This window comes from Phalacrocorax aristotelis, chromosome 9 (genome assembly GCF_949628215.1).
Source record: "Phalacrocorax aristotelis chromosome 9, bGulAri2.1, whole genome shotgun sequence".
Taxonomy (NCBI): domain Eukaryota; kingdom Metazoa; phylum Chordata; class Aves; order Suliformes; family Phalacrocoracidae; genus Phalacrocorax; species Phalacrocorax aristotelis.
The window spans coordinates 25500995-25528037 of record NC_134284.1 but is presented as its reverse complement, the minus strand read 5'-3'; the positions used below and the strand labels follow the sequence as shown (position 1 = coordinate 25528037).

At 39.7% G+C, this 27043-nt stretch overlaps 1 long non-coding RNA gene across 5 annotated transcripts in view; it reads left to right on the top strand.

Moving 5' to 3' along the window:
• The window catches only part of LOC142062039 (uncharacterized), a 143244-nt gene that overhangs the window by 90445 nt on the left and 25756 nt on the right, over positions 1-27043 (top strand). For all 5 annotated transcript variants that reach the window (XR_012662353.1, XR_012662354.1, XR_012662351.1 and 2 more), the window contains exons 5-7: positions 916-1091; positions 4932-5008; positions 9568-9668. This is a non-coding gene — a long non-coding RNA (uncharacterized LOC142062039). The remainder of the gene's footprint in view (positions 1-915; positions 1092-4931; positions 5009-9567; positions 9669-27043) is intronic.

Sequence of the window (27043 nt, the reverse complement as noted above, 5' to 3'; positions counted from 1 at the left end):
GTTAAGCCTGGATGAAAAAAAGAACAAAGGACATTAAAATGTCTTCAGTAACCTTTAAAAAATAGCTTTAATTCTGTGCAATTTGATAAGCAATGTTTCCAAGTATTAGTAATTTCAAATGAAAAATAACACTACTTCACTTTTTCTTTTTTTTTTTCACCTGATTCTTTTTCATCTCTGCTACTTGAGTAAAAATCTAATCTCTTGGTTTAATCCAGTTCCCCATTTTTTAAAAGTTATTTTGTGAAGAAAACTTTTCTAATTTGCAAAATTTCTATCTTTTGTCCTTCTAACCTGTGATGCTGAAAGTAAGCTGTCCCCTCCTAGTTATCTGTTACATTCAAAGAAAATGTTGCCAAGCTATATGGCTGTTAGAGCTGGCTTTAACCTCATTCTTCTTTTGCTAAAATTTGCAAATATTTTAGAATTGCGACCTGAATCTCAATCAACCAAATATTTTTCAATTTTATTTTCCTCAGTTAGGAAGAAGAAAGATAGGAAAAGGCAGACTCAAGTGTTTTGCTCATGATCAGTTTTCCTCTGTCTCTTCTGAGACTCAGAATACATAAGCCATACTTTGAAATTAAAATTCCAACAAGTTCAGGTATATACCTACATTGTGCATTTTTCTTCTGAAGTTACAATCCATATCTTTTGGGGCAGGGGCTTCTTTGATTCATCCATTTATTCAGCAAGTGCAGGTGACTAGTATTACTTGACAATATTCAACAGTGTTTCTATGTCACATTAGAAATCATTGCTTCTGATAAATATTTTTACAACATATTTTCCTACTTCTCTCACTGTCATTATGGATCTCTATAGATGTATAATGCCTGCCAAACAGAAAGGCCATTCCTTCACAAACCTTTATGAATTCAGAAATTTGAAATTACATTTTGGCTTGTCTTGCAGCTCTCTTATGCAAATAGTGTCAAGATGCGGAAGGGGGCATAGATTGTAGAAATGAATCGGAATGGCGTGAAGGCTGCTGTATGCCAGGATTTTATCCAGGACTTTCCTGTAAATCTTCTGAGCTGAGACGCCTTGAAGCCTCAAGTATATAAGCATTTTTGAATATGTATACTACCGTGAGTATGTGTGATAAAGTCTATTCATAGTATCTAATAATGTTTATCTAGAGAGCTTGGTATTATGTTTACCAGACTTTTTGCATTGCTAGATGGCAGGATATTCCTGTTTGTAGAACTTTTCTGCCTCAAAGGGGTGTGTACGTGCTCTAGTGCATAGGACAATGAGAGAAAAATTTGTAGCATTGAAAAAAAGGTCACGTCTGGCTTCGAGCAAATCGTCTGGGGCAATTTGACCCTTATCTACCAGAAAATTTCGTCTGGGAAAAATACTGGTGGTGATGGGAAGGAGGAAGACCTCACCAGGGGTGTGTTTCTCTCCTACCTCCTCTCTTGGCGTTAAGCTTTTCATCTGCAATGGTGGATGCTGCAGTTTAATTCTGTCCTCTGCTCTGGAGATTTAGATCCTTCTGTCCTGTCTCTTAGGACAGAACATGAGCGATTAACAGCAGTGAGGTCTACCGCAATGTGTTCTCATTTGTTCCTCTTTACACTTTTTTGCTTCAGAAGAGCAGTCTGTGGGGCTGATGCCCTCTCTGCTATGGGAGTGCTAATCACCTGGCTTTAAAATTGTCCTCAGTCTTGATGGTGGCCACTTAACCACTGCATGCAAAGTGAATCACTTCCAGTGCAAGGGGTGAGAACCTACCTCACAATCCTCCAGTACCTTGTCACACAAGCAAAGTCAGATCAGAGTTCAAACCCATGCTTTGTCTGATCAAGATAGGAGTTTGAATTTGGGTCCCAAACTTCTCATTATGAGTATCCTAGCAATTACTCTTCGGATCATTCCAAAATGGAAACAGTATAATAAGCCACTTCATACAAATCTCTTCAATAATACTTGAGAGTAAATGAGTAATAGAGTAAGAATTACTCTCCAGACTGAGAGCAAAGGTGCTCACTCTGGAAGCTGGGGCAAACCCTGTTGTAGTCAACACAATGGGGAAAAAAACTTCCTCAGTATAGCAAAGGGGTGAATTATATGTAAAAAGTTAGAGAGAACAATCCTTTTGCAGCACTTTTGTCAATCTTGTCTTGCATTTCCTTGCCTTTTATGTTTGCATTTTCCAAAAATTTTTCCTCTTGAGATGTATGGAACCTTACATGTTAAATGAAGTACAGTGGGCTGGGTGGGGATGGTAGTGGTTTTGGTGTGGAAACCTGGAAAAGTTGTGAATTCAGTTCAGTTTGAACCAACATTCTTTTTCAACTGTTTGGCTTGGCAGCTGAACTGAAAAACCAGTTATTTGCACAGCCCTAAGCCCTCCTTTGCAGTTGGACCCCTGCATTTTACTAGGAAAATTGTAGTGTAGTCCCTGGTGCTGTTCATCCATGACACAGAGGCATTAAATGGAAATCCCACTAAAATTTAGGGTTGTCTGAAGTTTTTGGAAAAGGGGGAGCTCTAAAATGGGGTTACATTATGGCATCCACAGTATGTGTACTACTGGACTCTATAAAGATACATTGTTGTTTTCACAGACTCCCTCTATCATTTGCTTGTCAAAAAGATACCTCTGATGCACATTCTGATGGGAAATATTAGAAAGAGGAGAGCTCTTGACTTGTGTGCATTGTTAGCTGGGAACAGAGACATTCCTTTTTCTAACTTTTTCATTCCATGATGTAATGAGAACATTTTAAACCAGGACAAGAAAATTGCAAGTGCCAAGCTTTTTCCTAGATGCTGCTTATGATCAAACACACCCATCTACGCTTTTAAATACCTCATAATTAAACATGCAAAATGGAGACTTAATTTGAACATGTAAATTAATCACATGTTGTAACAATTGAAATTCATAACTGAACATCCATTAGCAGACAACACTGTTCCTCATTCTTTTGTTTGCATGTTTATAGTAATCACGCAATAGGATTTATGGTGCATGTCACCCTTTTAAAATTAATTTTGCATCAACTTAGGAGATGTGTTCCCATTTCTATTGTATATCTTTGCTCTATAAATGCAAATAATTGCAAATTAAGCCCCAGATGTCTAAAGAGCAGCAGGAGTGACCATTATTTGAGGTATTATGCACATCATGTCATTTCTGTGTCAATCCTTTAGGGGTTACATGAGTTTCATGTTTTGGACATCTTAGGAAAATAATAAACAATGTAGCTCATCCAAAAAACATCTGTTGATTTTTTTTTTTTTGTTAAATAGAAGGCAAAGATATTTAAAATGTGTTTTCAATTGCCTGCTAAGAAAATAAGTTTACATAAAATAAACCTTTTTTCATCCTGAAAAATTGTGAATTTACCTTCTGCAGCAATTTAAAAAATGCCAAAATTTATCCATGTTGTGTATTTAGCAAGTAAAGACCTCAGCTGCTGTGGTGGGCTATGTTAAACATAAATAGATGAGAATGAGGTCAGTGGAGTGAAGGTAAGCAGTACCTCTCAGAGCTAATGTGCATGCACATTACCTTAAAGATGTTTACCCAATGGATGTTTGTATTTGCCTGTGTGTTTCAGTGCATGTGCATGATAGGCCATGAAGCTTTCCCTAACAAGTATTTGTAAAAGAAACATGCCTGTCACATTTGCATTTCTGTTGAACACCAGCAGCAGTTCTGTTGATAGGAATAGAGTTTACTTGACTTTGCTGGGGTCAGAATTCACTGTAGGGCTTGGGATCTCCATCATGGAACCTGGTCAGTCAAGTCTCTTCATTAACTTGGATCAGGCCTTGGAATTCCTCTCCATCAGCTAGTACTTACTCAGTTGACAATATTGCCTTGAGCTTTCTCACCAATGCAGGAAAAATTCTTCACAACTGAACCTCTTCTCTGGTTTTATTATATAAATCCAGCTTGATCCTCAGCATCCTGCTTCTTAATGTGTTACGCAGCTGTCTCGCACTCTTGGCTTCACGCTGTCTTCACGTTACACCTCCCAGTAGGTCAGACGCTTCCACTCTGTTGTTTTCTTAATCCCTTTTAAATAACCACTTTTTTGTAGTGCTACTTACAGGAAATAACTCTCCAGTAATGCCTCTGAATCACTTACAGCCTAAAATGTTGCCATATGCATCTTAAAGAACCCTATCTTGCCCTATTCTCTATGGTAACATCAAGTCTATAGACACTGTAGTGAATTATGATGAAAATTAGGAGGAATTTTTTTAAAGAAAAGCTTCTTGCCTTCTTGCACATGAAGAACTTAACTCTGATGGGAACCACTTGAACATACATCAGAACTTTGGCTGACCAGTTATCAACCTGAGGCCTAGATAACGAGAGGGACCTATGCCTCGAAAAGGTGTACTAAGTGTGAAAATAGGAAAGTATTTATAAAAATGCAGCAAAATAGCTTTTTGATAATTAGTGGAAAGAAGGTCACAGACTGTCTTTCTGTCCTACACAAGTGACTTATTATTGCGGCATGACAGCATATGGCTCTGAAGTTTTAGTGGACAAATAACATTTCTCGGTTGTTTTTGCTTTCTCTTTTCTCACAGTAAGATGCGACTTAAATTCCTAATCTCAAAACCCCCAAAAATTCAACCCACAAGCCCCAGTGGTATTTGGAGGTTATGTATTTTTTAACCAAAGGCCTTTACATAACCAGATACTGGTACATTCTTTAGTGAAATTCTTGAAGCTTTGGGCTTAACCGCTGCTTCTTGCAGTGATGTGCTTGAAAAAATGTCAGCTATGTAGATGTATTGGAGGGCTGTGCAGTTGAGGTATGTCCTTTTTCTCAAAGTGACAGACTGGTGTCAGGGTCTAGACTGAGGCAGGGTCCTGGCTTCAGCTGAAACAGTCCCATGGTGACATCAGAATTTTGGCATTGTATTTAAACATTTTTTTGTTATTGTCTTTATTGCAGAGAAAAGCTGAAGATTTGGCATGAATGAATTCACTACAGAGATATCTGCTGGAGTAAGCAGAGAACTTTAAAGCTTTGTGAGTTGGGAATTGCCTCATTCATTTTTCATAGGTTATTAATTCTGAAACCTTTGTGCTGCCTGCAGAAGTGGTCTTGGGTGTGTATGGGAGAAGTTCTTCAAATTGTGAGCAAAGAACTTGATTTCTGAGAGAACAAAAAGGAACAATACAGCAAAATCCTTATTGGAAGGAGGGATATAAAAGTGCTTAAAGGGGTTTGAGAGAGAAAGAAACACACAAAGGGTTTACAAGGCTGGAGTTAAACAAAATTAAGTAAGGTTTAGAAATGTACTTAGAAAAAATAATCCTGAAAAGGAAGAGAACAACCTCCCTTTCCACCCAAAATAAAAAAGGAACACTATTAAAATGTTCTTAAAATATTTAGTTTCTTTTAATAACACTCATGATACATTGGGCAGTCCGACATGATTCTGTGTGTATTGGCAAAGCATAGTAGCCTTTTGGATACTTAATCTTCATCTAAGTGTGTTTCAGATCTATGTGTGATAAACCTCATTTGCTAAATATGGGAGGTTGATCTACTCTATGACAGAGCAGTTGTGTTTCAGGTAATAAACTAAAATGATATAAAGGTGTCGGGCTTCTTGGCTTTAGTTGGCAGGTTGCATTTTTCTCTGAAGTGTGTTGTTAATGGGAAATCTCATTGTCAGCACCCTTTTACTGAAATATTTCTGAGAAATTGTGATTGCTTTTCTTCTAAATCCTCTGTATAATCTGCATTGTCATTCAGTTTACTACGGAAAACTACTGGGAGCACCCAGAAACAAAATCCAAAACTGGGGATTTCTTTCCCCTATCTTTGACAATATTCTTGTTCACATATCCCGAATGGGAACATCATCAAGAAGCATAGGGTTCAACAGCTGGAATCTAGAGCAAACTAATCTGGCACTGCTATTCTGGGCAGTGGATCCTTTGTGGCCTTAGGCAGACAAAGCACATGATCTTTCAGTCTCAGTTTCCCTTTCTCTAATATAGGGTGATGAGAATAATTTCATTCCTATCCGAGGCAGTATTTTTATTTGCTATAGGAGATTAAATGGTATGGAAACAGCCTTAATGAGGATTGTTCAAAATCAGAGCATATCCATCATTCATGATTTAACAGTTTCAATTTTATTTTTTTAATGAAGGAACTCAGTTCATAATTGAAGAGACCAAAACGTTTAAAGGTTGGATTCGTATTTTGGAGAGTATTCTGAATTTCAAGAAAACTACCCCCCCCCCCACTGTTTCATTATGAGAAATATTCTAAAGGCTTTCCAAAACTTTTGTCTTTATGCAGAACCACAGTCTGTTTATTTCTTCATGCCAAAGATGAGGTTTGGCACAGGATTGTCCCATACCCTTGCCAAAAGCTCTCCTAAGAGCACACTCAGTTTATATTACTACTTTTGAAAAAGGAAACATTAAAGAAACCATCTTTTTAATACAGTATAAAGGTCCTCTGAAGGCTGAAAATGCCTCCCTCTGGCCCCACCTCACTGCAAAGGGCTAGGGGAAGTGAGGGAAAAAGGAGTCTTACAGTCAAAGGACTGCCTCTGTGTGAGGCCTGGGAGCTAGGACAGCTTCACTCTAACCCTCATTTCCCTGCAGGCTCTGTTTTCAGAAATTGTTTCTAAGTCTGGTTGCCCGAGTCGAGACAACCATGGCTTCATTTTCAGCAAGTCTGGGCACTCTTAACACCTGTTGTTTTCACTGTGACTGTTCAAGGGAGGAAGGACCTAGGATGCCTCCTGCCAGTCTCCCAAACTACTGCAAGTGCAGAGAGTACCCAGTGCCTTGGTCTGTCCCTCTCCATCTGTGGTGCTGTGAGCACTACTGCATCCCTTCTGCAGCTTCTGTGAAAGGTCACAAAGCCAGAGAAAGGCCATGATTCTTATATGTCCAGCTTGCATTCTCTTTGCTCTTAAAGTACTATTACCTCTAGCTGGTGTCTCAAACCCTGGGCCTTTCTCTGGTACCCAGAGTGACATGGCAGGCATATTCTGTACCTTTTGACTTAATACAGCATTGTCCTACCTGGTGGGGGAAGAGACTTGAGAGATCTGCCTAACTATGGTGCAGAGAGAGCTGTTGTTGACTAAACTGTTTCATTTAAATGCAGAGGTTTAATTTGTTTTACACTTCTAAGAAGTCTTCAAGTCTGAGAAGATAATATACAATTAAAACATAGAAGGCTATTGTCATAGAAATGCCTGATTATGTAGCTATATTACGCGTAGAGTGAGACAGCATTTCAGGTAATTGTACAGACTTGTGTATTAAAGAAGTGAGAAAAATGCATGTATGTGTAGCCATCCATCCATCCGCCAGAACTCAGATTATATTTTTAGAAACTGAAGCCAGATGTTAAAATCTTCATCCAGCTCAATATCTCTCTCCTCCTGGAGTTGTTAGTTCAGGCCACTCATTGTCTATGGGCTGCATGGGTCAGGGGTAGCCAACTGTCAAAGAGAAATCAGCTAAAACATGGAAGACACTTTTTTGCATATGCGTTCCCCACACTAAACGGCAGCCAAATTTTCTGCATGTAGTTTTCAAATAGGCTTTGCACCTTTTTTCTTTTTTTTTAATTTTTTTTTTGTTTAAAAAAAACCCAACAAAACCTGCCATATCCAGAATTTCTTGTTCAAACACAGTGCCTTTTCCTCCTAGAGATCGGTCCAAAGAATTTCCATTAGGTGGCTGAATACCTAAGTTTTAGGGAGGCATATGCAAATTTTATAAATTAAATGTGAGTCTCCAGTCTTGCATGGATGGGATCCTTTTTTCTGTAAGCATGTATGTCCTTGTGATCTGTCAGAGTTGCACCAATGTGGATCAAGCTCCAGGGTCAGGGCCTTTAAGACTTTTCAGTGAATATTACCACTTGAGTTACAAAGCATTTGTACTATGATATGAAAATGAAACCGTGTGAAAGATTCTTAAAGTACTTAAAGAGGAGTTATTTTATAATCTGCAATTGTCTTCAATGCTTGTGTTTCTGGAGTGAATAAATGTGGAAAGCTTCGGTGGGTAGATCCTCCTGTAATAACTTCACACTGATACTCAGATGACTGTCCCTGAAGAAATTAATCTGTTTTTTCTGCTGTAAATAGCTATTTTGTTTAGTTAACCTGCTGGAGGATATAAAAGGAAATCAACATGTTCTGTAGATTCAAAGAGTGGGGTCTGTTTATTTGTCCATTCTGACCTCCTGCATATTACAGGCCAAAAAATATTGCTCTGTCACATCTGCATTGAGCCCAATTCCTTCAATGTTTTATTAAAGTGTTGCATGTAAATGTAAACTTGTAAGCACGATTTTTGTTCTACTGTTGTTCATTTTGAAAAGCTGTGATTCCCTGAGCTCAAATGAATAAAGTCTCGTTTCCTATGGCACTGGATTCTCTGGTTTTCTAACAAGGCACAAGCTCCAGTTGGAGCTTTTCCAGTGGCTAGGAAATTCCTGACAGCTCAGTACTAGTGGATTCTCTGAAGCCTAGTAGGTTATGTTCACACTGAAGCCTTTCATTTATTTGGAGCACTATTAAGGCCATCCTATTCACCCATCCAACTACTTTCCTGCATCATGTTAAGAATTTAATTGTTTTTGAGGTATCTGCTTTTATCAGATGCTTGGAATTGGTGATTGTGTCCAAAAACTATTGAAGGGATAATATGCATGTGACCACTCATACAGGTGAAGCTTGACTGCATAAGATTTGTTTCACTAGGAAATCCGGCACCTGTACTCCCAGAGATATGTGTACCCCTGTAGATTATTATTGTTCTATTCTTACTGTTCATTAGAGAAGGAGAGATAAGAGTTTCATCAAATATAAAACAGCATTCCCAGAGGATATCAGCAATGACCAATGGACTAATACCTTTCCTGCCCATTTCTGGGGTTGCTTTTCACCATTGTAGGTCTTTAAAAAGTATGTTTAAAATACACTGCGCTGCTAGACTAGAAATGAGAATTACTAAATAGTTTAATTTTTGTCATATTTTTAAAGTACTTTGTCATGTCAACAGCCAATAAGCAGGATGCAAATGATAGCTGAGGGTCTGTGTGCCTTCACTTCTGTTTGTATTTGCTTTATTTGAAGATGCTTCTAGATTTTGTGGCAATAATACTTTTCATTTAGAAATTCAGACCTCCTCTGATATGAGCCCCAAACATTTCCATTTGTAAGTGCAAAAAGTTGATCCCTATGTAATTATAAAGTGGTGCCAGGTTCTAACCACAATACCTTACCTACCCATGTCCTTTGGAAATCTTTTACTTGCAAGAACTTTATATACCAAACATGTTTGTTTAACAAAAATGTTGTTATAACTATAAACAACATATTTTTTGTGTGACTAATGTTTTCATAAAGTTGCTTTCATTTTCACAGGTCACTGCTTCCTTTTCCAGCCTCACAAATAGTTTTCTTGAGTTGGTGCCTCAGCACTTGGATCTGTGTCCTATGATTTGATCTTCTTTTCAGAGTGTTGTCTCATTTGCCCCTGTCCATGTGCTGTTTTTCTGACACTCTTTTTTTTCTTCTAGTGCCACTTTATGACAGTTTTTCGCCATGATGTGCTGTCAGAAGAGGTGAGGTATCTGGAAAAAAATTAGACTTTGTGTGAAAAAAAGGAAGCAGCTGACCAATAAACTACCTAGAAAGTAAGTAATTTTTCTTTTTCTAACTTCTTGTGTGTGTGTGTGTGTGTGTGTTGGTAGCACAAAATCTACATTCATGACTTTATCTACAACATAGGGCATGTTTTGTAAATGAGCTTAAGCACTCTATCAAATTGTGATTATTCATGAATAGTCTCTCTTTATTGTTAATTATATGCATCACAGTAACAGAGTTTGATATACTGATTATAAGAATAAAGTTCATCTGAGGTAACAGAGTGTAGTCCTTTCTCAGGCATCCAGCCTGGATCTCAGCTGCAAAGTAAGTACCTCTCCACATCTCATTACCAAAATAGAAACCTTCTTAATCCTTTGCTGTGAAGAACAAAGGTTTGATTCAGTCTCTGGAGCAGAAATAGGATCTTATTAATGCACTGGCAACTACAGTGTTGTTATTTTTGTTAGAAAGGGGAGAAACAGGAATTTGCTGATATATGTTAGATTAAGGGCTGTTATTGTTTTGAGATTAATCGGATTGTTAGCTGGGCCTTTCCAATGGCAGTTGAAAATCTACAAAATATCTTGTAATTTAATATTCAGGATGAGTTCAGGAGCTACTTCCTGGAAATTTACTTATATTCTTTGTATCCGTTCTGAAAGGATCACTCAGAATATCAGTTAAATGGTGTATTGCTTATTGTTCAAGCGGTGGATCTAGGACGAAAGTTCTGTTGCTCTTGCCTGGAGTGCTGGTCTTCCTGGGCTCAATCCACTTGCCATCCAGTGGATCAGAGTGGAGACCCAAAGCACCAGGAAGGTACCGAGCGCTCAGCCTCTGTGGAGCACTGACTCAGAATAGGTCTGTGCATTAGCTGAGTGTCCAGGCTCGAACATGTTACAACTGAGGTATGAATTCACATTTTGAAGTATTAGAGCTCTGATGATGTTTTTTGGAGTCTTTTCTTTCTTTTGAAAGATTTGCTGTCATGGAGTGTTGGTCTGCAGTGGACTGTGGAATTTGGGATCCCTGTCGAGTAGGCTTTCTATGTCTCTGGCAGCTTGTCAGGGTAAAGTTGAAATTAGGATTGCAGGGAAGAGCCAGAGGAATTCCACTTGGTGAATTAAATGTTATTGAGCTTAAGGACCTGGAAGAGGGTGAGGGAAGGATCTGGGTGAGCTCCCAAAGTGGTATGAATGACTGGCATAGAAGGTATTGCTTAGAGCAAAAATAAATGCAGTGTAACTGATCTGTTGAGACCAGCAAACTGTTTCTGGAAATGACTGGTGCTTGATAATTCTTAGTGATAGGCAAATGCCATACTCCAAAATACGTGTGGTCCATTGTGCAATTCTGTGTGGGTGTGGATCTTTGCAGGTTATTGGCCTATGCCCTCTGGCACAAAATGTGTTTGCGTAAGTCTTAGCATGTAGAACTTTGGGTGTTTATCATCATGTGTATGTGAAAGGTTCAGGGTTAAGCGAGGAAGAACTATCCCAGAAACTGAGGTCAGCAGAAGCGTTCTGGATAGCTGTTCCCAGGCCTGACTACTGTCACAGAAAAGGAAGATCTGTAAGATGGCATTTGCAGTAAACCTCAATTTTCTGCTTCTATTACTCATCATTAGGAGAAACCCTGTGTTTAGCCTCCAGGAGATTAAAAAGAACTAGAGTAAGACTGGACCTGACAGAGGAAGCCGTGAGTGTGCGTGTGTGTTCCTTGGGCAGTGAAACAGCTGACTGAAAAAAACAGCTCATGTCCTGCTCCCATTTCCCCTTGATGGTTTCCAGCTGTCCTCTTACCCCTGGCATATGAAATGACATTAATTAGGTTCAGCTTATGAAAATAAGTGCAAGGCAGTGTGTGTCACCCACCTTATAGTGCTGCATATAAACAATCTGCTACATACAAACTGTGATCACAGATGCTGAGTGACATCGTAATTAAGCCAGGAGCTGAGTAAAGAGAAAGTTCCTTTGGCAAAGTAGTCATGGGCTAGGTGGTTTCTCAGACTGTGAAATAGATGAGGACATGCTCACATGCAGGAAATCAGTGTGTATCGCACCTGGATCACAAATAAGAGTGTCACAGACTTCATGCTTTGATCAGCACAGGTCTTTTAGTATTGACTGAGGCAGGAGAAAGGAAAGAGCTAAATAGGACAATAAAGGAAGAAGGCAGTATCACTATTTTCAGTGAGCAACCAACCAGTAGGCACATATTTGTAGGTTATTTACAGTTTTTTGTGTTTTATTTTTACATTTCTTGCACATTTTTTATTAGGGAACCTAAATGGCTTCCTCAGAGAATATGAAGAATAAGTAGATATAAAATGTATTTGAAGAGTTTACACACCTAGATTTTCCCACCTCTTAATATATTGTCACCATGAGAGACAGAATGAGTGATATTTTTATGCTGCTGCAGCAAGACCTTATACCACCTTGCTGCCCAGGTTGGTAGGAAAGGATGATCAGAAATTGACTGAAATCAAGAGATGCAGAAGAAAACCCATTAATGAAGGCATGGAAATCACAACATCTTAACACCATTGCTTGTCCCAAAGGCTAGAAAGATTTTACTGAATTGGATGGGCTGCTACAGGCTCTGTCTAAAGCAAATTGGAAATTCTGAACTCAAATTTAGGTGAATAAAAAAGACTTAGTGGACAAGGTTATGCAAAAGTTGGAATATGTGTGGAGGCTGCAGTGACGATGGAAGAGTTTCTGTGCAAAGGAGAAGAAGGTGTTGACAGGTTGATGTTGCCTAACTAGAAGTATTGTAAAAGCCTGGAGGAATGATCCCTATGACTTAAAAATATGAGTAATAAATGAACTACAGATACTAGTATGGACAATAATGAATCTGGACAAATATACTACTGAAAAAACAATGTTCGATTACTAAGATTATTTGATAAATGAATGGCCTATTGGGGTCATCAGACAACAAAATCACATGAATTGTGGTTTAAATGTCAAACAGGTTTTTTGGTTTAGATCATACAGCGTAACTGTGATGAAATTCTATTATGACGGGGGAACTTTTTTCCTGGATGTGTGTGGACAGTGGAGGAGAAACAGAGAAGAAAGCAGAAAACCTGTTTGGAAGGGTAGGGGGGACTCTTGGCTTGCATGAATCTTCTGTGTCTTACACTTAGCTGCTGATGCAAGCTGAGATCAGAAGTGCTGCAGATCTTCAGGCAGGTAGTTTCCACTTAATTTAGTGCATTAACCTAGCTATCCACTGGGTGGAGATGGCAGACAAACTTCCTATTGGGTGTTTTGCTATAAAAATGATGGGTGGAAAGTAGTCCAAGGTCTCAAAAATAACTAAGCGACATGATGGAACTGCACAGGAGGCTGGGGCTGGAGGTTAAAGTAGACAAGATTCAGAAGCAAACCAGTTTTTAGTTCTCACTTGTGCTTTTTACTCTATAAAGATAGAACAATAGGATTTGTGTGAGTTGTAGGAAGTTTAAATCTATCAAAGCATCTGATGTATCTCATGTCTAAGACTGATGCAGCTGTAGGAAATCTCATGTGTTGGCTGATTGCAATGACCTTAACCAGACGGCTTTCAGAACTAAATGCTGAATTTGAATCTATCTCATCCACTCAGTAACACTTTGTGAGGTGCTGGTTTTCCCTGAGGACTTGTCACCTTACAGGATTATGGTAGAGTGTATGTTGGTTTCATATTTTCGTGAGGAGGAAAATCCTGAAGGACCATGTTCCTCTGAGCAGGAGATTGTTCAGCCTTCTTAGTGGAGCGGGACTCAGTGTGAAGTTGGGAAAGTGTCAGTGAGGAAGAGTTTTGGTACACAAAGTAGGGAATAATCCTGTCAATCCAGAAAGCAAAGGAAACTACCATGCTCTGACAGGATCTTCAAATTAGTGAGCAAGGCCAGCCTTTATTGGACTGTGAGAATATTACACAAGATTCATCCTGCATTTCTACTCCTAACTGCTTGAGTCACTGAAGGTATGTCTACTCAGGGTTTGGCAGGCAGAAACGAACTCTCTCTGTCCATGCTCCAAGCTGGCTGGATGAAAGCTGACTCTGAATGGGAAGTTGTGTAGCCACCATTAGCATGTGGCTGAGCCTGAACTAATAAGTCCTGCTGGGAAGCAGAATACATTAGCTTGGGATCATCATTATGGGGCTGCAGTTACATGACTTTAGGATTAGAGGTAGCTTCTATCTGGGCATCTTGGAGTACTTGCAGAGGGAATTGCATCTTCTTGCAGATCTGCCATGGAAGCACACCCTGAATATTTTAGAAGCGTTAAGCAGTCACAGTGACCTGGAAAAATGGTGCCCAAAAGGCTGCCCATTCTTTTTAAAAAACTCTTGAGTAAAAATCCAGTGACAAACTCCAGCTTTAACAAACAATCTGCTTTCAGATGCTTTCTGCCAGGCCTGAGGCCTAATGTCAGAGGGAAAGACTTAAACCTGTATGTTTGAATGGAAACCCAACTGGTCAGTGGGAAAGGCTGTGCAGCCATGACAAATGAACACCTTGCAGTAATATCTACCTGAATTAAATGTCACTCCCTATACATCCATTACACAAGCCACTTGCTCCCTTGTTTACAATGAATGGAAAGTGCTAATGACAGCTTATTTATCTGATGTCCCAGACTCCCAGGTAGCTTAGGTACTTTTAAAGATACTGTCTTTCAAATTATGTTCTGTAATTTATTTCCATGCCTCTGATTTTCAGAAAAAACTGCTTCTAAATAAAATTCATGGGCATTTAAACAATTATTTTGTCCTTAGCCTCAGGAGCCCATTAGTTGCTGTGTTCTTGAAGCAAATTAAAACAATGCATTCTGTAGGATATAAAACTATTCCTAACTGTGGCAGTGGATCACTGCAGTCATTAGATTAATACCAACTATTATCATCCAGGATGCTCATCTGGTTTTACTGAGCTTTGTTAACGAAATGGAAATGTATGATTAAAGTCATCCTGTCTGTCCCTCTAAAGTTGTGCCTGTGAATGAGTCACTGTTTTACAAATGGGTGTTGCCAGACACTGATATTGAATATGGCTCCAGCCGTCAGAGCTCTGGGTCCAGCACTGCATTCTTGGAGTCGGGACTGGAACACTGAAATTCCCATTGAAATCTGTGGGAATTCTGTGTGGCCAAAGCCCAGCTACCTTTATGGCTGGCTGTGGCAGCTCAGAAAGAGATGTAGCTTTATTCAGTAGGCACGTAATGGCTTGGGGACTCAATACGAATTTCAAGCATCTCTTCACTTAGTCACTTGAAACCCAAGACGGAATTGAGGAGACCACATTCCACTTAAGCTTTGTTTGTTTGAGGTCAGCTGAGTGGCTTCTGCTGTCTCTGGACATGACACCTTCTGCTCCACTGGCAAAGTTGCAGCTGTGGTTTCCATGCTCACTGGGCACAATAACTATTTGCACAGAGGAAGCCCCAGTGTGTCAGCTGGCTTGCTTGCTCTGCCCGCTGTAGTGGCCGCACGAAGGGTGGAATGTGCTTCAACCTTTTGGCAGATATATAGCTGTTTGCATGCCCCAAAGTAAATAGCTCCCAAAGGTCTTTGGTGGAGTTGCTCACAGAAAGCTGTGTCTTATGGGCAAGGTTGACCCAATAGTTAATTTAGCTTGTTTGCTTCACATATGAGATAGGGTTTGAATAGTCCTGGCCTTGGGGAATTTCACATCTGGATTAAAACTCTTTATGGCTACTGTCCCCTAATCTGTGCCATGGGCTGTTCCCAAGTCCTAGTTCTGTACTTTTCCAAGCTTTGTGTTTCATGTCATCCCCTCAGGGGCATTTGTAAAAGTGGGAGGGCCAGATTGGTAATTGTAAGAAAGAGAAGTATCATCACTGACGTCAATGCAGCTCTGCCACTTCACATTTGCAAGGGATCAGGCCCGTCTACCAGTGTCACAGTCTGCTGGGGAGGAGGGGAGGCAGCCTGAGAAGTGTTGGGTTTGCACTTCGCCAAGTGACAAACAGAGAGTCTGAGTGCAGTAGCCAGACACATTATAAAACAGGCAGTTGGAGAGACAGCTCTGTGTGGAGGCTTGAGTCTTGATTTACTCCTGGTCATTGTCCTGATATTCCATGGCTTTAAGACAACTTTAAAAGACTTAATATATGGATTTCTCTGAGCATAATTGGCTGAGACCCCTTGTGTGGTTTCTGGGTGGTCTCATGTGGCATAGGAGGCCAGCTGTAGGCATAGCTGCTTTTGTGCAGTTGGGTAAGTGTAAAATCCAACGCTGGTTGCTCTGTGTTACCAAATGTATGGCTATACTTAGATTTGAATTCATTTGAAGCTTCCAAATCCTTTGCCCATCTTAGGATATTTTAAATATTTTGGGAAGCATGGGTTTAAGGGAATAATCCTGAATTTAAAAGAAGGGAGACTGAAAGGTCTTAAGTAAAGCAGAAGAGAGCCAGGGTTTTCTTGGGTGCAAAGGGGAGTAGAGGAGGGGGAAAAGGCCACTTGGTGATAACACATCCTTTCAGAGATCCACTAGTGCTGTTCGCAGAACTCTGCCTGTTTGGTGCATTTCTTCTCCTGTGCTTTTGCTCATCTGAACAGTCTCTCCAGAAATCAGCAATTGGGAACACATACGAAATACTTCTCTTTGCCAGGTAAATGGGAACAATAGTGGAGTGGGAAAGAATGAATCACTGCCATTAACAAGAAAACTAGGGTTGCTCTCATCATCGACACAATGCAGTGTCTATTCTCAAATGTCAGGGCTAATAACTCACCACTTACAAATTAGATTTAACCCCCTCCCACACAAACCCACATACTCCTTGCTAGCCTTCAAGCTTAGGTCATAGCTGCCTTTCTCTAAGGGCCACCAGTAAAACCTTTAAAATATATCTCCTCCAGACAGTCTGGCTGCTTTCAAGATTGAATACTCCTCCCCCTTTTTTCCCTTTGGATTTTCTTTAGTTATAGCTACATCACTGAAAAATGTGGAAACGTCTTTGAAAGCCCATCTAAGGCCCTAATTATCCTTAATGTAAGAGGACCATTATCGTCTACAGCTGAAATGAATAATACAACAAGTAAGAAAGATTCCAAAGTTTTGGTTACCTTAATAAATTCCTAAACGTGAAGGAACTCACAGATCTTTATCCAATGCAACGAGAAATTATTAATGCAGGTGGGAGTATCAAAAGCTTGAGTGTTTCAGCTGGCATCTTACAACATCTTCTGTCGAGACAGTGTTTTTCATCCAGTGCACTGATGGATTGTAAGTATAGCTGCCCAGAAAAGATGTAACAAGGATGCCAGTTTCCTAGATAACCATCATGTAGGTGTAGAACATGAGATGCTGCTAATTTCAGATGCTCATCAGGATATTAATAGCCTCCTTACTTTGAAAGTAATGGGCTTCTTTAAATTCCTGGTCCTGAAATATAGGAAACATTCAGGATATGTTTTTCAACCAGGATGGCTTTTAAAGTGAAGTTGAAACAGGTAATTGGAAAAAAGGACACAGAAACAAATTTGGGACTGATTAGTAAAGTCCATTTAACAGCTTCTGCTTGCCGAATCCAACACAAGCAGATTTTTATTTTTTAAAAAATCATTCTTTCTTTCTCTGCATATTGAGAATTCTTCAAAGTGGTTTACATGCAGTTCTTAGCACAGCTGCTTGCTGGGGGTGTGTGCTCTGTGTGTGGGATCTATCAGCAGCCTGGCTACCTCTGTGTGATCTTGGGTAAGGCCTGGATAAAAATCAAAGGCCAGATTGTTCTGTTTTACCAAATGTGTTGCCTGGGGCCTGCTAATTAATAGAATGTCTAGGAATGTCATACATCTATTGAAAAAAAAAGTGTCACTTAAAAATTGCTATTGTTTTAATTGAATGTTGTCATTTTCACATAGTGACCGATATCTCAGCCTACCAGTCTTTTTGAAAGAGCAAACTGGAACATGGGAAAACAGGCCACTCATAGGGAAACACTGTCTGTTTTTAAGTTATTTTTTAACATAGGTCTCACAGAGCCATAAATGCTCCCACATGTTGACTGGGAGCCTTATCCTGAAATCCAAACTTGTGTTCCATTCTTATGAGTTATTCCATCGTAAGTCAGTGCCGGAGGCCGACTGTAAACAGAGGTTGCAGAATTGGCCTGATTTTGACCAAGCAATAGAGCATAACTCTGGGAATATTTGCTGGAGATATGGCACTTAGTAACATGGGCAGACCAGCTGAAACTCTGAGGTTGTGCATGGCAGTAGGCATGCAGGATTGCCTACCAGTAAGTGTTTGCAGGATTGGGTGGTAGGTGGTCCTACTTTATTTGCTGTTTTAACAAAGTCTGGTACTTGTTATGGAGTGAGTTAGTTCCTCTGGGAAAGGTGGGTGTAACTTGTCAGGACATGAAGGATAACTAACCTCAGACATTTGGGAAGTTGTGTGTGTGTGTTTTGATGCATATGATTTTGTTATGTAAAATAGCAAGGCTCACCCCCTTCTCTGCCTGATCGTGCCCTCTTGTGGGTTTCTGCACAGTTCTTTTGAAGGAGAAGGGTAGCTCATATGATGAGGTGAGAAAGAAGATGAATGGAAATAGAAACCAGGAGGAATCAGATCTTCAGCTGAATAGTTATAAGGGCTTCTAGCATTCAAAAATTTTCGTCCTGTGTCACTGGGCCTATAGGGGAAAAAATGAACAATATCTAAAGGTTACATATTGATTTTTACAGAGTAATTTGGCTATGCTTTAATTGTGCATGATGAGAGGCATTTTGTATGATACCCCACTGTAAGTATTCCTCAAATGCATCCCCATTTTGCCAGAAGAAGCTAAAATCCTTCTTTTTATTCTCTGCGTAGCTCTTGGATTGGCAGCTGGTTTTCATATGATTTGTTTCTATCAGTGCATTACAGCAAAGGTGTGTGCTTTGGGCCATGAGTATAAATTTGAAGGTTTCTTATGTTGAAAATTCCCTCAGTTGGCAAATGGGTCATTCAGTGCCAGATTTTCTGGGAACCCAGCAAAGATGGAGGTGGAAAGAAGCAATGGGGAATGAGGGGGAGTATCTTTTTATCTGTCAAATACAGTTGTAGTATCTCTGCAGCACTGTGCTTTATGTGCAGGATACTGGTCTTGGGTTTTATAAGAGTTCTGGAAGAGTTTTGTGCACTGCACAGTCTGATTGACAAGGAGGTTTTCTGTCCTCGCATGACCTTCTTTTAATATAAAAAAAATTCAATAAAAGTTCAGCCACACAGCAAGGGATGAATTTAAAGACTGCACACCATGTGACAATGCTAAAACTTTCATAATAGCCGTCATATTTGTTGGTTTAAAAATCAACTTCATTGTCATAGTTAATAGTTTGCAGCTGCTTTAGAACAGAGGCAAATTGCTATGTATGTGTCAGTCTTAAACACAAGTAAGATCCACTGACTAGGACAACTTGGTTAGTTTTTCCTATCTATTGGTAGTATTGCTGATCATCATCTCTATGCGATGAGAGGAATTCATTGCCACATTTCAGCACTGCTGAGCTGCAGGATCACTTGCAAGTAAAATAAACTTGTTTTCAATCGCCTGCCAAAGTATACTCCATGACATCCCATTAAAAAGGCTTCCAGGGTAGTGTATAATAGGTGCAGTCCCCCTGCGAATCTGTGGGATATCATCGGCATTGATTTAACTAATGATGGCAAGTTACATGAAAAGTGTTAAAGAATCAGAATTTATCACCTAATGTGAAGCTCAGGAGTAAAAGAAGCCTTGTTGGAAGATCACCAGGTAAGTTCTCTGCCAATTTATAACTTACGAAAAGTATTTGTAATTTGCACCAAGTTCATATCAGATGGAAATGGGAAGTAGATGGAACAATCCCTCTCCATCATGCTGGTGATGTGCAGAAGGTGTGTAAGGTCAGAATGGTCCAGTGGCCAAAGTGTAGCAGCAGGATCAAGCTGAGGGCAGTGGAGGAGTATGTGAAATGCCTGCTGGTTATCCTGGACTGGGGGCCATCCAAGAAAGCCTCCTTAAGGTATTGGGAGTTGTGGCAACCACAGGAAATTATGTCTAGAGGTGTGCGTTTTGCCTCTAGGCTGAGCAAATATAGTGTTATTCAGATTTAGGGAGATTTTACTTTACTTCTCCTCCTCCCTACTGTGTCTGCTGTTAGAGCAGAACTGATCTTAAACCATGGGCCTGTAAACTGTGAAGCTGCAGACTAAAATGTAAGGGGTATCTCTTCTGAGCTATCTGTCTCAGAAGGACTGTGATTATTTAGAGCAGAGGATGCCTTGGTGTTTTAGGCATGTCTCTCTGTGTGAAGAAGTCAGGGAGTTCAATGAATGCAGGTCAGGCTGTCCAGGATGCTGTATTCTCATGGCTGAAACTAATTTTTTCCTTCAAGGAAGCAAACAGTAGAGGAGTGAGATGGTTTAATGACTGAGCTTACAAGAAGACAGCACTTTTAATGCTGAAGTCAAAGACTCAGAGAAAAGTGTGGGAAAAATTCCCCAGGGAAGAGACAGCCCACACAGTCCTGCACTGGATGACTGTCAGTGCTACTTCACCTATCTGAGTGAGGTTTCTCATGTGCTTCCTGGGACAGAACCTGACACTCAGGTCTCCTTTACAATTCAGAGAGCTGCAGTTTGGCATTTCTGTGCACATTGTGTAATTTGAATAATTTCAACTCTTGTTATCCCTTCAAGCTTGGTTAATTTGTCAAACTGCTAGTTTGTTTTATTTGCATAGAGACCATGACTAGCACTGAAGTCTAAAGTAAATGCATGAGATCTTTAGTTAATTTGCGCTTTCTTTTCCCCTGGCATTCTGTCTTTCTTGGTCTGTGGAGGTTGCTTTGTTTCACGAATGAATGGAAATGTATACCAGAAGATGAGTGGAACCTTCAAAACACCGTGTCCAGCTTGTAGAGGGCTCTAGTAGAGTGGCTGCATGGAAACTGTTGAAGAATAGGTACCTCCCCCAATTCCTTTACTGTATTCCCCATCCTCTTGATGGAGTTTCCTAGCCCTGAGGAGGGAGGGGCATCTGGACTGAGCCCAGGTAATTTGTCAGCCAGTTCAAAATTAGATCAAATGTCCTTTCCTCAGCAAGAGTGAAGGAGGGGAAATACACACTTCCTGTTAGAAAAGGTAGGACAGATGTCTGGAACTACATATGTGTTGGAACTACTCCTTTTGTATTACAGCTGCCTGTATTTTTCTGCCTCTTGGGTTAGAGCATCTTGCAGGTTTTGACCAATAGTTCTCTGTCTCTGACATCCCTGGCTGTTTCCTGAAGTTTGTCAACAACCAGCCATGTTGTTTTCCCTTCCTGGAAGTAATTCTTTTCTGAAGGAGACTTCTTAATCTAAGCCAACAAAAGCAGGGGGCTTCTGTGATTAGGCAAAGAGGGTGGACTTTATCTAACTAAATGTAAGTGCATCTGAAATGTAAGAGTCTGCTGTTGTGGTAGTCTCTGAGTATCCTTTTATGATTGGTGGCTATTCAGCCGATATAGTCAATGGACTGTAGGTACTGGCTCTACTTATCCCAAAGCAGATGTGTAAAATGTTAGATGGACTCTATCCATAACAGTGCCTGTATCTATTGACTAGGTGGGAGACTGAGGCGAGATGAACACCCCCAGATTCTTTGTCTTCCTCTCACAGTGATGAAGCATCTTCCTTCTCAGGTTGCCTTCCTTCTCTCCTCTAAATATTGACAGGTCTTTTCAGGGCAGGCATGAATTCTGTTGAATATAAATTGTGATTTTTCTCATTGTAGCTTTGCCTGGGACACCACATAATCTACTGACGTTTTTGAACCCCAGGAGAATACTAGAATGTTTCCACCAGCAAAGGTCTCCTGGAATTGTTGAAAGCAGTCTGGAATAGTCCTGGTTCTTACACTTTCTTAAGGTATTTTTCCTCCTATCTAATTTCCAAAGAGGAGTCTGATTTTCATTTCACATTGTCCCACCCGTGCAGCATTTTTGACATTGGCCAGAAATGGCAAGACTTGAGTTGGAAAGGTGTCATCAAAACAATGACTAGATATACTTTGAAGAAAGGTTTATTATTTGGCTTGCTGCCTCTGAAAGCTGTTAATTACCAAGCAATTATGACCAGACATAATTTTTCACTGTGTAAAGCTGCCTCTTGGGTTTAATATCTGACTGAAAACAAATGGCAGAAAATTTCTGAGGAGCTCGAAAAAGGCCAAGAGATGTATAAATGTTTCCTCAGGGCATCCTTTGCTACCTTGGACTTCAAGGCCAGGACCTTGGCTATCATTGCCTCCTTAGAAAGCATTCTTGGCTCCAACAGTCTGATCCATCTTTTCTCTCCTGGCTTCTCAAATAATAAAATCATAAAAGTAGTTTGGGAAATACATTTTGCATCTGTAACTCCTGTGAGCTCTGGATACTTCAGGAGTCAAAACTCCACATGGATTTGCCACAGCTGAGGGCTGTGTGTTTGACTCAAAAATTCTTTTGCACACAAATTAGAGGGCAGCCAGTGCAAAACAATGTGGTTATAATGCATTAACTAAGCAGGAAGCATGGAGATCAGCCTCTGCTGTGTCAGGAAACAATTTGTCTGTGGAAATGGCATGGCACAGTGCTTGGGAAGACAATGCTGCGAGCAATGTTCAGTAGGCTGGCTGCTCAAGAAGGTCCTACAGGGGCACTGTCAGTGAATCAATAGGCCTGATTTATCACTGTATTATATTAATTCTACTCCAGGGTGACTCCATTCAAGTCAGTGAATTTATCCTAGGGTAAAACTGAGGAAAAACAGTGCCTCATCTCTTTTGCTTTCTGCATGAATTGCTTCCACAGAGCCACATCGATGCTATCGGTTCTGTCCTCTTCAGGGCCCAGCTGTGACAAGGTGGGAGCTGGAAGCCTCTCAGCATTGCTGAGAGGAGTTGGGGTATAATCCTTGCACTGGCAGAAATTTCTGAACCCCAGGTTTGCCAGCTAATCCTTAAAAATGGTTTCTGATGAAGATACGTGAATTTTACAGTGTGGTTCTCGAGAAGTAAGGCACTTTGAAAATAGGATTTACTGTTGGGATGGAACACCAGAGGCTGTCACACCACTAAACTGAGAATAAACAGAGAAGAAAGCCTGCATGAGAATGCCTTGAAAGTGAGTATAAACGAGGGAGGGAATAAACTCTTGCTTCCAAACAAAGAGTTTGGCATTTGCCTGTTACAACATGCAGGTGCTTTGCCAGTATGAAGAATAGGATTGAGAACTGGAAATCTATGTCTCCATGTTCATCTTTCAGCAGGCTTCCAAGCATACACATTTTCATTCAAAATCACTACCAAGCTGTTTATGATAGATGTGTGCCAACTCCACTGTTTTATGTAGTTGTCTAAGCCAAATCATTGTGACCTGATGTGACTTGGTTTTTTAAAAGCGTGCACCTTCAGAATTCTTATTTTCTTCAGTTTGAAGTGAAACACTGGGAAAAGTATTGGAATGGATCTGAAACCAGTGCAGCATTCTTATGCAGAGGCAAGAGTGCCATTCAGGCAAACACTAGAAGAAAATCTGTCTCGGGTGTGTTTTTCAAAATGAGTCTGAAATGTTCATTGGAACAATATCAGGAATCTTAGACTTAAGTGAACTAATTCACATGCTCTGATTTTGCCTATATTTGTGGTATTGGGAAGTGAAATAATAGTCTAAGTGCTCTGTTCCTGAAATTTCAGTTCACTTTTTGTTATCGGCATGTACATTTATTTAAAAGCATATGTGAAGTCTGCTTTTTTCTTTTTTTTTTTCCTCCATCAATCTCTTTCTCCTTCTGCTTTTTTCTCTGAATAGAAATCTTATACCTCTGTGTGAATTTAAAACCTGTTAGCGATATGGAGAACAATTAAGTGAAAAAGCTCCTTTTTTGGTCAAACATGCTACCGTTTTTCTTGGAAAATAGAATATCCCTTAATGATATAATCAGCTGCTTAGATGTTTTCTCACATCTACATAATAGATGATTATGCATTTTATTGCTTGCTCAAATACTACTGAACAAATCAACAGTAAAATTTTCTAGAGTTCTTCAAATTGTGGTCAAATGCTTTCAGGCTAATAAATCCTTTTGGTCAGTTTAAGATGTTTTGATACTTAGTTGACATTTGTCACCCTCTTTCTCTTAAATACCTCTATCTTGGTTTTAGCTTCATCTGAGATTGAACGGGACATTTTAGCATTGTCAGAATTTATAAACAGCAGTTGGTTTTATGTGCAACACCCCTTACCAGTGGTCGTGGGTTGATTTGTTTTTCAGAGGTTCCCACTACAACAGATACAAATGAAAATGGCTAACCAGCCATTTTCCCATGCCAGCCTAAGAGCTGGGTTGTGTTTTTTTTTTAATACAGTAGTTGATGAGAGACTTCCTTCTGATGAAATTAGATTCAATAGCATAATTGATGAAATACAGAGGAGGAGATTACCCAAAATGACCTTTCAGTCTGAATCTTTATTTGAATGGGAAAAAGATTTTTTTGAACGTACTTCCAGATAGTATCTAGAATTCTTAGAAACTTGCAGGGCTCTTTGTGGGAAACCCCCAAACTATTTTTGTGTGGCTTTGGCCAAAAATATTTGGTTTTTTCTTACCAAATTTCAAAAAGGTTGAATAGTTGGCTTTTCTGAAGGAAAGGCAATACTTTCCATAATGAAAAATCCCAATTTTCTTTCTAGCACTGCTTTTTTTTTTTTTTTTCACATTTCTGACAAGCAAAAGCATACAAAAGTACCTGGAAATACAGCTGTTGTATCCTGAAATTTCAAAGTAAAATTAAGATTTACAGTCTTTGAGTTTTTGCCTGCTGCAACACCAATCAGCGCCAGTATATTAGGCTTACGCTTACACTTAAGTGCAAGTGCAGATTAGTGTTTCTGCCACTGCAACATTGCAAATACCATTATGGCTTATTGCCAATGATCCCAGTCACTGTGGAATGGAGGCTGTGGTTGCCTAAACAATAGGTACTATTGCCAAAAGGGGTCAGCTGCCCTTTTCATAACCCTTCCTTGTAACTGCCTGAGGGTTCATGTAGGTGCAAAAGGTGTCAGATGAGGAAAAGTTGCCAAGTGAAAACTCATAACTAGAACAAAGAAAATTGATGTGGGCATGAGGGAATGGCATGAACAGGTAACAGACACCACATATTTTGGCTGAAGTATGAATTTATATTGCTTTGAAATTGCAGTGCAGTGGTGCTATGTGCATGAGATTATGCAGCCGTGGTGCCACAGTGAGTTACAAATGTTCATTTGTACAGAGCAGTTCTGTTTGAAAACATGGTTTGGACTATCCCTGCTGGATATTGTATTTTATGGGATTTTTTTTTTTTTTTAAAGACAACCCTGATCCTGAATCTTACTCTTGGTTAATAAAGGAGGTTGTGAAGTTGAGGGTACAGATATAGATCTTCCACCTAGATTTCTGCCTTCTAATGTCCTTCAGTTCCTGTAGACGCTGCCTGGACTTTTTTTTGCCAGCCTGTGTTGCATTTCCTAGACAGATGGAGGGGGTGCTCTCGTGCTCTTTTTCTTATTCTTGTCTTGGTAGATTGTAGGGATACTTTTACAGAGCCTGAAACTGCTTTGTAGAAGGTTAGAGTACAATATTGCTGCTATTCTGCCTACTCTTTATTTTAAACCAAGGGACTGAATCCCCTGACTTTCCTAAATCAGGGTTGGAGCCTTCAGTTATGACTGAAATGAAGATGAAGGCTTAAATGCAGGGATTAGATAGTTAAGCTGTGGGTTTAGAAAATACTGATTTTTGCCATCAGATAATTTCATGATATTTCTGTAAAGAAGGCGCTTCAACAAAACCTGGAAGAAATTCAGCAGTGAGGAATTCCAGCAGTGAGAATTTGAGATGTTTGGGAAATCAGGAGCAAACTGAAACTGAGGTCTTAGAAATGGTTGTATTTTTTTTTCTGGTGCCAAAAAGCAAGCCAAGTTATTTTGTCCTGAATAATCTGTAGATTTAATCTCTCTTGAAGTGCCCAAGGGGTTCTCTGACAGAGTTTTGGAATCTGTGGTTCTACTTGGTGCTGTGTTTTACAGCTTCGTAACAAATCTCTGCAGCTGATTTCTGCAGTGGATAAAGTGGAGTTCAGTATATATTTGATATCTTTTACTAAGGAGAAACCTTAACCATTCTGTAAACAAAGACTCAGCCTAGGGTGACTATACCTAAAAAAAAATAATACTTCTTGGATTGTGGAAGTAGTGTATCTTGTATCTTCTTCACTTATTAAAACATAAGGCCTTAATTTCAGGGCTAAGAATAAGCAAGATGACAAAGAATAAGACTACACTGGAAACTATGCAGCCTGTGCCTAACTCCAGTGAAAATAGTTATGGTTGAAGCATTTTGAAGAAAGCATGTACAGCATATGGAGGTGATGATTACTTGAGGAATACCTGAGAAAAATATTTTAAGATATATAACTTTTTTTTCATTTAACTTGCAAATGTATACTATTGTATAGACTTCCTTCCTCTTTCCCACAGTCTAAGAAATGTTTGGGCCAGAAACAGCTTATTTTCTAACTTACCATTGGAGACAGAACATGGCATGCCTTTCTTCAAAATCCAGCCATTCTCCAGCACATCTGCCAGTAGTGGACATTGACCTTCTCTTTCCTGCTGTGGGCAGACGTCATTCAGTTCCGGAAATATTAAGGAGATGACACAGAGCTGGCTTAGCTCAGCAACAGTGACCCTACAAGACATGGCCTTGAAAATCTTACTGTGCTTTAAAGGCAGGATCTCTGTTTGAACATTTCTATTGCATACAGTCTTTGGCATGGTTAGCAAGGTTTTTGACGATTTAATCTTTGCACTTTCCTTCTGTTTTATCTATACATGGAATTAGTAGGAAAAACTAATGAGCATGTATATAACAGACATTATGAATTTCAATGTCTCTGAGGTATTTAAGTAAGCAAAGGTAAGGCAAAATTTTGTATTGAGAGGTAATGCCTTTTACTAGGAGAAATGATAGAACTCGAAAGAGACAGAAACTCTCACGTGAGGAAAGCTTGTCACATTTTTCTAACTTTTATGTCAGTTGCTCTGGTGATGTCTGCAGCAAAGTAAACTCAGTATCTTTTTGGGTTACTGCTAATGATTCATTATGTTACAGAACACAAAGTAATTTAACTATCTGCATTGTGTGGATTTGCAATATGAGGCTATCCTGAGGGATATGGTCTTCTGGAATCTGATACTGTGTTTTACTTTGTTTATCTATCATGAAAGGTATTTGGAATAAACAGCAAGAGTTTTGGGACTGTGGTATTTTACTAGGAATGTATATACTTGAATGTGTATGAAGGTGAGGATGAAACATATGAACAATGTGAGGTATGTATTAGGTACTC